The following is an 11,631-nucleotide window of genomic DNA, read 5'->3' on the forward strand; positions in this document are numbered from 1 at the left end:
CAGGCCAATATCCCTGATGAATATAGAATCAAAAGTGCTTAACAAAATATTAGGAAACTAAATCCAACAGCATATCAAAAATATAACGCCTCACAATCAAGTGGGATTCTTTCCAGAGATGCAAGGATAGTTTAACATTTGCAAATTTAAAAATGTGATGCATTACATCAACAAAAGAAAAGACAAAAACCATATGATCATCTCAATAGATGGAAATAAAGAATTGGATAAAATTTGGCATTCCCTTCATAATAAAAACTCTCAACAAACTAGGCATAGAAGGAACATACCTCAAGGTAATAAAGACCATATACAACAAGCCCACATTTAGCATCATACTGAATGGAGAAAAGTTGAAAGCCTTTTTGTAAGAACCGAAACAAGACAAAGATGCACATTTTCACCACTTCTAATTCAACATATTACTAAAATTCTAGCCAAAGCAATCAGGTAAGAGCAAGAAACAAAAGACATCCAAATTGGAAAAGAGGAATTCAAATTGTTCCCCTTTGCTGATAATATGATTTTACATCTAGAAAAACCTAAAGACTCCACCAAAAAAAACTCTTAAATTTGATAAATGAATTCGGTAAAGTTGAAAGATACAAATTCAACATACAAAAATCAGTAGCATTTATACATACCAATAATGATCCAGTCAAGAAATAAATCAAGAAAGCGATCCCATTTATAATAGCTACCAGAGAAGTAGAATACCTAGGCATAAATTTAACTAAATAGATGAAAGATCTCTCTACAAGGAAAACTATAAAGCACTGGTGAAAGAGACTGAAGGTGACACAAACAAATGGAAAAATTCTCATCTCATGGATCATAAGAGTGAATAGCACTAAATTGACCATATTCCCCAAAACAACCTACAGATTCAATGCAATTGCTATCAAAACACCAACATCATTCTTAAAGGAAATAGAAAAAAATGGGCAAATAACCAACTGGGCAAACAGGCAAAGCAATTCTAAGCAAAAGGAACAAAGCTGGAAACATCAAATTACCTGACTTCAAAATATATAATAAGGGCTGGGCATGGTGACTCACGCCTGTAATCCCAGCACTTTGGAAGGCCGAGGTGGGCAGATCACAATGTCAGGAGATAGGGACCACAGTGGAATCCTGAGGGTTTACATTTAAACCCTCAGAAAATAAAGCTGCAGATCTTTGTCAAACAAATGATGATAATAATTGTAATAATAGCAGCTAACCCTTACTGAGTGTCTTTAAGTTCCAAGAACTCTTCCAAAGACATTATAGTTATCCTCATAACAATTCATTGGATTAAATATTATATATGTTATATATATATATATATATATATATATATATATATATATATATATATATATATATAAAATAAGGCCACAGAAACCAAAACAGCATAGTGCTGCTATAAAAACGGATACATAGACCAATGGAACAGAGTACAGAACTTATAAATAAAGCCACATATTTACAGTCAACTGATCTTTGAAAGAGCTAATAAAAATTTATATTGGGAACACCCCTTGTAAAGGGACACCCTTTTCAATAAATGGTACTGGGAAGATATGTTACATAACCACGTGCAGAAGAATTAAACTGTACCCCTATCTTTCAATATATACAAAAATCAACTCAGGGTGGATTAAAGACTTAAACATAAGACCCAAAAATATAAATATGCTGGAGAAAACCCTAGAGAACACTCTCTTGAACTTTGGTCTAGGCAAAGAATCGATGACTAAGACTTAAAAGCACAGAAAACAAAAACAAAAACAGAGAAATGGGACTACAAATTTGAAAGCTTCTGCATAGCAAAGAAAATAATCAACAGAGTAAAGAGACAGTCTGTTGAGTGGAAGAATACACTTAGTTGGAATGCCAAGATTCATGACACATACCATCAGGCTATGAGAAGCTTTATTAATTACCTGAGGCTTTCTGGGAAGCAGGGCTGCCTTCCCAAGCTAAACTGAAAATGGCTCGCAAGAACAGGGAAAGGAGACTGACATGAGATTTTTATGGTGGTTAGGGGCTGAGGCTGGTGTGAGGGTTCCTGTGCCCAGGCAGGAGCTTATGTGATTTGAACTTCCCACAGGGGCCAAAGGAGGAAGTATCCAGTCTTTCTTATCAGTGTGCACAAAACTGGGACAGAAGGGAAAGAGGCAGGGGTGAGGCTTAAGATACCAGCAGTCAATCATCAAAAAAATGAATCAAACTCTTCATTACATTGGGCTGCACTTACGGTCTTTTATATAAGGCTATGAGACAGAGATCTGTTACATAGATGCTATGTGTGCCCTAATCTCCTTCACAGAGAACATGTGACTTAAATGGAAGAAAAATAAGGGCATATCAAACTATTTGAGGGGAAAACTACTTTTATAAATACATAGCATTATCATCAAAATCATTACTCCTCTTCAAGGTACTTGACTTTTTAAGTCGTTTCTAAATCAGTTATGGGCAGCGATATGGTTTGGCTGTGCGTCCCCACCCAAATCTCATGTAGAACTGTAATCCCCATGTATCAGGGAGGGACCGGGTGGGAGATGATTGGATCATAGAGGTGGATTTCCCCTATGCTGTTCTCATGATAGTGAGCGAGTTCTCACAAGCTCTGATTGTTTTAAAGTGTGGCACTTTCCTCTTCACTCTCTCTGTCTTTCCCTTTCTCCTGCCACCATGTAAGATGACATGCCTTGCTTTCCCTTGCCTTTCGCCATGATTGAAAGTTTCCTGAGACCTGTCCAGCCATGTGGAACTGTGACTCAAACCTCTTTTCTTTATAAATTAGCCAGTCTCAGGTAGTTCTTTATAACAGTGCTGAAACAAATTTAGGCAGGGATATCATTTTTCTGTTAGAAAATCAACTTTAGAAAGACTGAGTGCTTTCCTGATGTCAGAAGGATCATCAAAGGGTCAAAAGATTTTATACTTAATATCTCTCAGTCAGGACATTAAGACAACTCTCAGAGTCTTTATGTTTTATATAAAATGTTAGATTAGAGAAGCTCATTATTAAATTGAATTAATAGAAATAACCATTATATTTAAACCCTCAGAAAATAAAGCTGCAGATCTTTGTCAAACAAATGATGATAATAATTGTAATAATAGCAGTTAACCCTTACTGAGTGTCTTTAAGTTCCAAGAACTCTTCCAAAGACATGATAGTTATCCTCATAACAATTCATTGGATTAAATATTAATATTCCAATTTTGCAATGAGGAACTTGAAGCCCAGAAAGGTTCAACAATATGACCAACATTCCCTAGTGGCTAAGTGAAGAAGTGAGAATTCAAGCATAAAGCAGGAAGATAACGCATTAGATTAAACATTTCAAAGTTGTATTTTAGTTCTGAAAACACAGATTGATTTCCACTAAAGAATAGGAAGTGCCACACTGCCTCTCATTTTAACCTAGTTAGGATAAACTTTTATTCTGTTCTACTTAATTTTTACCTCGGAATATTAGGAGTAGAGCATCCAAGAAAGTAAGTAGCCAAATGAGTAGGCATTAGACAGATTAATTATTTGGACTTTTACAATTCAACGATCACATCAGTGTCAATGTGGAATTTAGTCATGTATGTCCTGTTGGGTCTTCAAGGCAATTTTCTTGTGCTGAAATCCACATACAGTAATATAGTGAAGTAAGAGGAGGCACTGATTTCACAAGTAACTATAAACTGGTAAGTTTCCAAAAATGTTCAACCACTGTTTAACCTTCAATTTTGGAGATCTTAATATAAAATGAACAGTATACACTCTACATGATTTATATTTCAGGGCACTCTCACACACATCTCATTTAATCTCCTCATTGACATAGTTCTAATAACAGAAAATGTACATCAACACATGTAGAGCAAATAACTTACATAATCCAACTATGTGTATGCTAATGTAAAGGAGTGTGCCAACTACATTCTATAACTCATCTTACATCCCCTTGGCCTGTCACTTTACTCAAGCCATTCATGTGGCAATCGGTGGTGCCTCAGATACAGCTTGATAAAATGACCCTCAAGCTGCACTGCCTCTCATTTGTTTTCTGCCCCAGGCTTCTCTGTCCAATGAGGTTTGGTCTATGCTGAGTCATGAGCAAACCTGGAAGTGTGAGAGCATTAACAGCTCTGGAACAACCTTTGATCAACAGAGGATAGTAACTGGTAGGTAAATATTTCCATCTGCCCCATGAGAGGTGCACACATCCCCATGGATGGATGATTCTGGAGCACATTATATAGAGCAGCTTTGACCTCCATCTCCCCCCAGACATCTTCTTAAAAATGCATCCTTAGATGGGCTGCCTTCCTTCCCATTTCACTCTTCCCAATTCATCATGCTTATTCTGCTTTATTGGAGTGGGTTACAATAGTTGATAGTACACATATATATACACTATATACATGGGAACTATTTCTCAAGCCCTTGACATAGGATCTGCTTTATGAAGGAATTCAAGCCAAATCAGAGCATTTAAGTAACTTACAAAAGAGACTGCTAATATTAGCATTAGAATTACAAACCAGGTCTTCCATCTCCTTAGAGTATGATAGGTTTCGGCTGTACCCCCAACCCTCCAAATCTCATCTTATAGTTCCCATAATCCCCACATGTCAGTGGTAGGTAATTGAATCATGGGGGCACTTTCCCCCATGCTGAATGAGTTGTCACACGTTCTGATGGTTTTATAAGCATCTGGCATTTCCCCTGCTGTGTCATTCTCTCTTATGCCACCCAGTGAAGAAGGTGGAAGAACTTCCACCACGATTGTAAGTTTCCTGAAGCCTCCCCAGCCATGCAGAACTGTGAGTCAATTAAATCTATTTTCTTTATAAAACACGCAGTCTTCGGTAATACTTCATAGCAGCATGACAATGGACTAATACAGTAAATTGGTACACAGAGAATAGGGCAATTCTGTAAAGATACCCGAAAATGTGAAAGTGACTTTGCAATTGGGTAACAGGCAGAGACTGGAACAGTTTGGAGGGCTCAGAAGAAGAAAGAAAGATGTGGGGATGTTTGGAACTTCCTAGAGACTTGTTGAATGGCCTTGACCAAAACGCTGATAGTAATATGGACAACGAAGTCCAGGCTGAGGTGGCCTCAGAAGGAGGTGGGAAATGTGTTGGGAACTGGAGTAAAGGTCATTCTTGCTATGCTTCAGCAAAGAGACTGATGGCTTTTTTCCCCTGCCCTAAAGTTCTGTGGAACTTTGAACTTGAGACAGATGATTTAGGGTACCTGGCAGAAGAAATTTCTAAGCAAAGCATTCAAGTGAAGACAGCGCATAGAAGTTTGGAAAATTTGCAGCCTAACAATGCGGAAGAAAAGAAAAACCGATTTTCTGGGGAAAAATTCAAGCTGGCTGCAGAAATTTGCTTAAGTAATGAGGAGTCAAATGCTAATCACCAAGGTAATGGGGAAATGTCTCCAGGGCATCTCAGAGAACTTGGCAGCAGCCCCTCCCATCACAGACCCAGAGGCCTAGGAGGGGAAAAATGGTTTCCTGGGCCAGGCCCAGGGTCCAGGGCCTCCCTGCTGTGTGCAGCCTCTGGACTCGGTGCCCTGAATCCTAGCTGCTACAGCCATGCTAAAAGGGACCAAGGTATAGCTCATGCCATTGCTTCAGAGGATGCCAGCCCAAAGCCTTGGCAGTTTCCACATTGTGTTGGTCCTGCAGGTGCACAGTACACAAGAACTGAGGTTTGGGAACCTCCACCTAGATTCAGAGGATGATGGAAATGCCTAGATATCTAGTCAGCAGTCTGCTGCAGGGGCAAAGCCCTCATGGAGAACTTCTGCTAGGGCAGTGCAGAAGGGAAATGTGGGGTCATGGCCCCCACACAGAGTCCTCAGTGGGGCACTGCCTAGTGGAGCTTTGAAAAGAAGGCCACTGTCCTCCAGATCCCAGAATGGTAGATCCACCAACAGCTTGCACATGCACCTGGAAAAGCCACAGACACTCAATGCCAGCTATGAAAGCAGGGAGGGGGGCTGTACCCTGCAAAACCACAGGGACAGAGCTGCCCAAGGCCATGGGAGCCCACCTCTTGCATCAGTGTGCCCTGAATGTGAGACATGGAGTCAAAGATCATTTTGGAACTTTCTAAGGTTAAATTACTACCCTATTGAATTTAGACTTGCTTGGGGCTTGTAACCCTTTGTTTTGGCCAATTTCTCCCACTTGGAACAGGTGTATTTACCCAGTGCCTGTACCCCCATTGTCTCTTGGAAGGAACTAACCTGTGTTTGATTTTACCAGCTCATAGGTGGAAGGAACTTGTTTGTCTCAGATGAGACTTTGGATTTGAGTTAATGCTGGAATGAGTTAAGACTTTGGGGAACTGTTGGGAAGGTATAATTGTGTTTTGTAATGTGAACACATGAGATTTGGGATGGGCCAGGGGCAGAATGATATAGTTTGACTGGGTCCCCACCCAAAGCTCATCTTGAATTATAGTTTCCATAATCCCCATGTGTCATGGGAGGGATTCAGTGAAAGGTAATTGAATTATGGGGGTAGTCTCTTGCTGTTCTCATAATAGTGAGTGAGTTCTCACAAGATATGATGGTTGTATAAGAATCTGGCACTTCCCCTGCTAGCTCTCATTCTCTCTCCTGCCGTCCTGTGAAAAGCTGCCTTCCACCATGATTGTAAGTTTCCTGAGGTCTCCCCAGCAATGCAGAACTGTGAGTCAATTAAAACTCTTTTCTTTGTAAATTACCAAGTCTCAGGTATTTCTTCATAGCAGCATGAGAACAGACTAATACAGAAAATATGAATTAAAAGCATGGATCTTTAACACAAATTCACCTGAATTTGACACTCGTTAAGACCCCCTGAGAATGTGCCTTGACTTTTGTAAGCATCAACTATTAAACTGGAATACTAATAAAAATAAAAATAACAACAATGGTCAACCTTCATTGAGTGCTTCCATGTGTAGACTCTGCTCTAAATGCTCTGTATATTAATCCTCACTCACCTATTAATCCAATTATTCCTCATCAGCCTATTAATCCTCACCATATCCTTGTTAAATATATGGCATTATTATTATTATCACCATTTTACAGATGAAGAAACTGGGATATAGAAAGTTTACTATGCCCAAGATCCCAAAGCCAGTAAGTGGCACCTCAGGGATTCCAACCCAGATATTCAAGCTCTAGGGTTCACACATTTAACACTATTAGTCGTCAGACATAGTGACTCATGCCTGTAATCTTAGCACTTTGGGAGGCTGAGGTAGGAGGATTGCTTGAACTCAGGAGTTCCAAACCAGGCTAGGCAACATACAAAGATAAATAAGTTTAAAAGTTAGCCAGGCATGGTGGCACACACCAGTTGATCCAACTACTCAGGAGGCTTAGGTGGGAGGATCACTTGAGCCCAGGAGGTTGAGGCTGCAAAGAGTTATAAACACACCACTGCATTCCAGCTTGGGCAACAGAGCAAGACCCTGTCTCTAAACAAATAAGTACATAAACAAACACTATTAGCTTCACTGCTTCCTCATATGGTCGTAACAAGAAAATATAATAATAAATTAAAAGACAAAGCATTTAGTACAGTGTCTGGTGCACAGAAAGTGCTCACAATAATCAACAAAAGAAAAAACAAAGTTTGAATCCTGATTTTTTTAATGGCACCAAATATTTCTTTTCTGTCCATTTATCTTTGTTTCTCTAATTTCTCCTTTTCTTGGACTCTCTTCCATTAAATTTTTGTTAGGGCCCTTACATCACTCTGACTTGTTGATACATTATCTTTTCTTGTCCCTCATCCCCAATTGCCTTCTCCAACTTCTCCCATTGCTTCCTTTCAAATCTCATTTTTCTCAATTTCAAGACCATTGACAGATCAGCATGAGAAACATCAGAGATAGTTTATGTTCATGACATTCCCTTCAGAATCTCACTAGAATAAATGTTTTTGTGGTATTTATGACAAAACACCCCAACCTACCCGCACATACACAATCAGAGTTTATCAGATTTCTCAATATGTAAATGGAGGCTCTTCAGAGATCAAAAGGGACCAAAAAAAAAGACCTCCACTATGCTGTTCTGTCTTTGTGGCAGTGTGTGTGCTGACTACAGTCTGAGGTACAGGGCAAAAACAGCAAGTTAATTAGATAAACTCTTTCTTTGATTCATTGGCAAGATCTTCCATCAGGGAAATTCACCCTGATAGAAGCCATGAAATCATCACAATTTATGTTCTTCTGCCATGGCTTCAGCCGGTCCCTCCATTCGGGGTCCCTGACTTCCCGCAATAATCTTCTCTTTCTTTTTAATCAATAGTCTAAATGCTAACTTATTCGCCTTAACCTTTCCTCCCAAATGATAATCACTGAGCATAATGTGCATACGCAAAATAGTCACAAGGAGACCTTCAATTAAGGTGCCTGACAACTACTCTGATTACTATGTTTTTCACAACTGCCAAGAATTTGGCTAAGTGCAGCCTGGACTTCTTTCCCAGTGTAGAAGAATATTGCTTACAGAAACATGAATGATTCTGGTGATTACTCGTAAACGTCAGCAGACAGCACAGAGATGGCTCCACAATGGATGCACGTTGTCTCCTTAGGCAACCTTGAATTATCCTAAGTTACAGAAAAGTTACTTCAATGCAGACTTTACACTTTTTGGAACTAAACAGAGTATGAATTAATTTAATTTACTTTAAGTTAGGTATTTTCCAATGAAGAAACATTCCCAGGTGTTGTAAGTAAACCTGCAATTTAATATCGTCCATTGAACCATCTTCTCAAGGTGGCGACATTTCCAGAATTTGCAGTAGTTCCATTTCTGTGGCAAGCAGCTGTTTGCTATGATTTGTGGACAGTGGTCAATTAATAAAAAATTAGTCTACACATGAAGAGACTTTAATGTACACATCTTACACTGAAATATAACCCCAGATTAAGAGTTTATACCTTATTTGGTCTTTCAAACATAACTTGTTTCAAGCGTCAAATAAGTAACTTTGCTGTTGTTGTTTGTTTGTTTTTGTGTTTCTTTGTTTTCTGAGTTAAGCATCCTATCTCCTTTATTAGGAGTTTCTGGTTCACCAAGACTTGTATGAGGCCTCCTACTCTAGAGCCCTCAGAATCCCCCATTAACTGAGAATCCTAGTTTCCTCCCAGCCCTTTTGTTCAGAACCACCAGAGAAATGTTAGCTAGTGGCCACAGCTGTCAGCTGCCTTTAACAGGGCAAGTATGCGCGGGATGCCATTTGTGGGAACAGGTACAGGGGAAGAGGATTTTCCTAGGAAGGGAAGTGAGAGCGAGGACAGTCAGAAGACGGAGAAGCTCCTGAGAATAAGTCTACAGGAAGGACAACCATGTAAACCACAAAATAGAGGAAGTAGGATGCATTTCATTTTATCATAAAGCAGTGCTCCCAAACTTTCCATAGCATGGCACACCCCGAGGGTGGAGAACTAACATCCAGCCACACCTGGATGGTGGATGGGACCCACTTCTGGGTAACCTGATGAGGAAGCTAAGTGTAGAAATTCAGGATGCGGTCTTCAGAGCAGAGAGGGCCTGATTCAAGTCCCTGTTCTGCCACTTACTAACTGCATGACCTTGTGCAAGCTACTTAATTTCTCTGCTCCTTCTCTGTGAAATGGGTACAACGTGGTCAGGAATAAAGGAACTAATGCATGTGCAGCGCTTAGCACAAAGCCTGGCACACAGCAGGCTCTCACTGAGTGCTATCCTCAGCACGACTGCTTGGTTGAGCTACTGTGGCAGTGGCAGTTTGTGCCCCAAGGGGGTGGGCTCAGGAGCCCTTGCAGCAAGGGGCAGTGACCAAGGAGGCAGGGGTAATAGCGTTATCTTTTCAGCCTCTCTGCCTTGGACCTTTGTTCCTATTGGGTCCCCAGTGCGGAAAACTAAGGACAAAACCAGTGACTGACAGCCTCCATTTGAAATGGAGTCCTCTGCATCTCCGAGTGGCCCTATACCTGACAAAATCATTGCTAGTAAAGCCCAGTGACAGATGCACTCCCTCCCCCCAAGTTCTTCCACATCTCCCATGGTGGACAGCACAGCCAATCAGAGTGTATTTATGGGCAGAGCTGGCTAAACAGGCTGGGTACGAGTCCGGAACAGGGTCAGGAGGATCTGGCTTCCCGTTGGTTGACACAACAGAATCCTTCTCGCGTTGCTGTCTGACGTCCTGGTCCAACAGGGTGGTCAGCTGGAGGGGCTGGTGCTGGAGCGGGGAGTGGGTCTGGGCGGTGAGGCGGATGAGGCCTACTACAAGCTCTCCCTGTGCCACGGGCAGGCTGGGGAGGTTGGAGTAGTTGAGAAAGCCCTGCCTGCTGAGGATGGTGTCATCGATGCAGCGACCCAGCAGCGGCAGGAATGGCAGAGTCCTTAAGATCCGGACCGTCTCCTTGACCCTGGGTTCTTCACTGACCAGCAGCACCTTGTGCCCCACAAAAAGGGGCAGCAGATTTTGGCACTTGGAATCCTCCAGGAAGGGCTTCGGTACCTGGTTGGGGAAGACCTTCATCAGGATCTTGCGTTTCCGCAGCTGCTGTGGCATAAGAAGCTTGTCCTCTGCGCTCAGAGCCACCTTCTGGCAGACAGCGATCAGTCAGTTGTCCTGGAAAACTGCTGCTACCTCCCGGCGGAGAAGCCTGATGAGGCCCCTCTCCTGAAACTGGAAAGCAATAACCAAGGGTACATCAGCTGTCACTTCTCCTGGCAACCTTGCTCCCTCTGTGGTAAGTTCTAGGGCTTCCAGTGATGCCTCCTGTCGGGGGCCGGGAGGAGATGGCAGACACGTTGGGTTGACGGCTGGTGTCTGGGGGATATATTCAGTCACAGCCATCACCTTCTGTCACTGAAAGTGCATCACACGACGGTGGCGGGTAACAGCCTTGGAGCCATAGCGAACAGTCTGGAGGGCAGGCAGCTGGCCCGCCTGGGGCAGGAGACCCCCTCGCAGCATCACCACCATAGCCGCAGCCATCTCCACCTCAAGAATGGGCAGAACAGTAACTTTTTAAAAAGTAAATATTTAAGAGCCAGTAGGATCCACATATCTTCTATATGGATTTATCTAATGTCAATAATGTACATTTCTTTGCATCTTAGGAAGTAGTATTCTCATGCTGAATCCCAATAATCCTCCGTGGTAATCACATAAGTTATCAATAATTTCAATTCTATGGGGATTTTTTTTTTTAGCTTAGTTAACTCAAATGTAAATCCCAATATTAAACATTCTCAAACACTTTGTTCTCTAGCTTTATCACTTGAAGAAGTTGTAACATGCTTTAAATTATAGTGAAATACAATTTGCTAAGAGTGGCATTTTTAGCACCACTTTTATAGAGCGCTTGGTGCAGGAATCAAAATTATTAGCAGTGCCTTTTTTGCTTGTTTTAAGAGACTTCTCACTTTTGGCTGATGGCTACATCTCTAAATAGATTTTACACTCCCTGCTCAGAGATGGAAAAGCACATACAGCTCTCTTCACATTCAAATAACAATCTCTTCACTCATCACCACCAAAGTCCAATACCCATCCCAGAACCTATCAGATTAATTACCAAAGCTTTTCTGCTCTCAGGTTCTCACAGATAAAGCAT

The 11,631-nt window shown here is 41.4% G+C and overlaps 1 pseudogene across 1 annotated transcript; it reads right to left on the reverse strand.

Annotated features, from left to right (window-relative positions):
- Nucleotides 1-9,869: 9,869 nt before the first annotated feature.
- Nucleotides 9,870-11,016, reverse strand: LOC104654588 (annotated as a pseudogene). Its single transcript, XR_004056232.1, has 2 exons — nt 10,788-11,016; nt 9,870-10,691 (listed from the first exon to the last, which is right to left on the reverse strand). The product of XR_004056232.1 is annotated as a 39S ribosomal protein L10, mitochondrial pseudogene (transcript).
- Nucleotides 11,017-11,631: the final 615 nt, after the last annotated feature.

Source organism: Rhinopithecus roxellana, chromosome 3, assembly GCF_007565055.1.
Source record: "Rhinopithecus roxellana isolate Shanxi Qingling chromosome 3, ASM756505v1, whole genome shotgun sequence".
Classification (NCBI taxonomy): Eukaryota; Metazoa; Chordata; class Mammalia; order Primates; family Cercopithecidae; genus Rhinopithecus; species Rhinopithecus roxellana.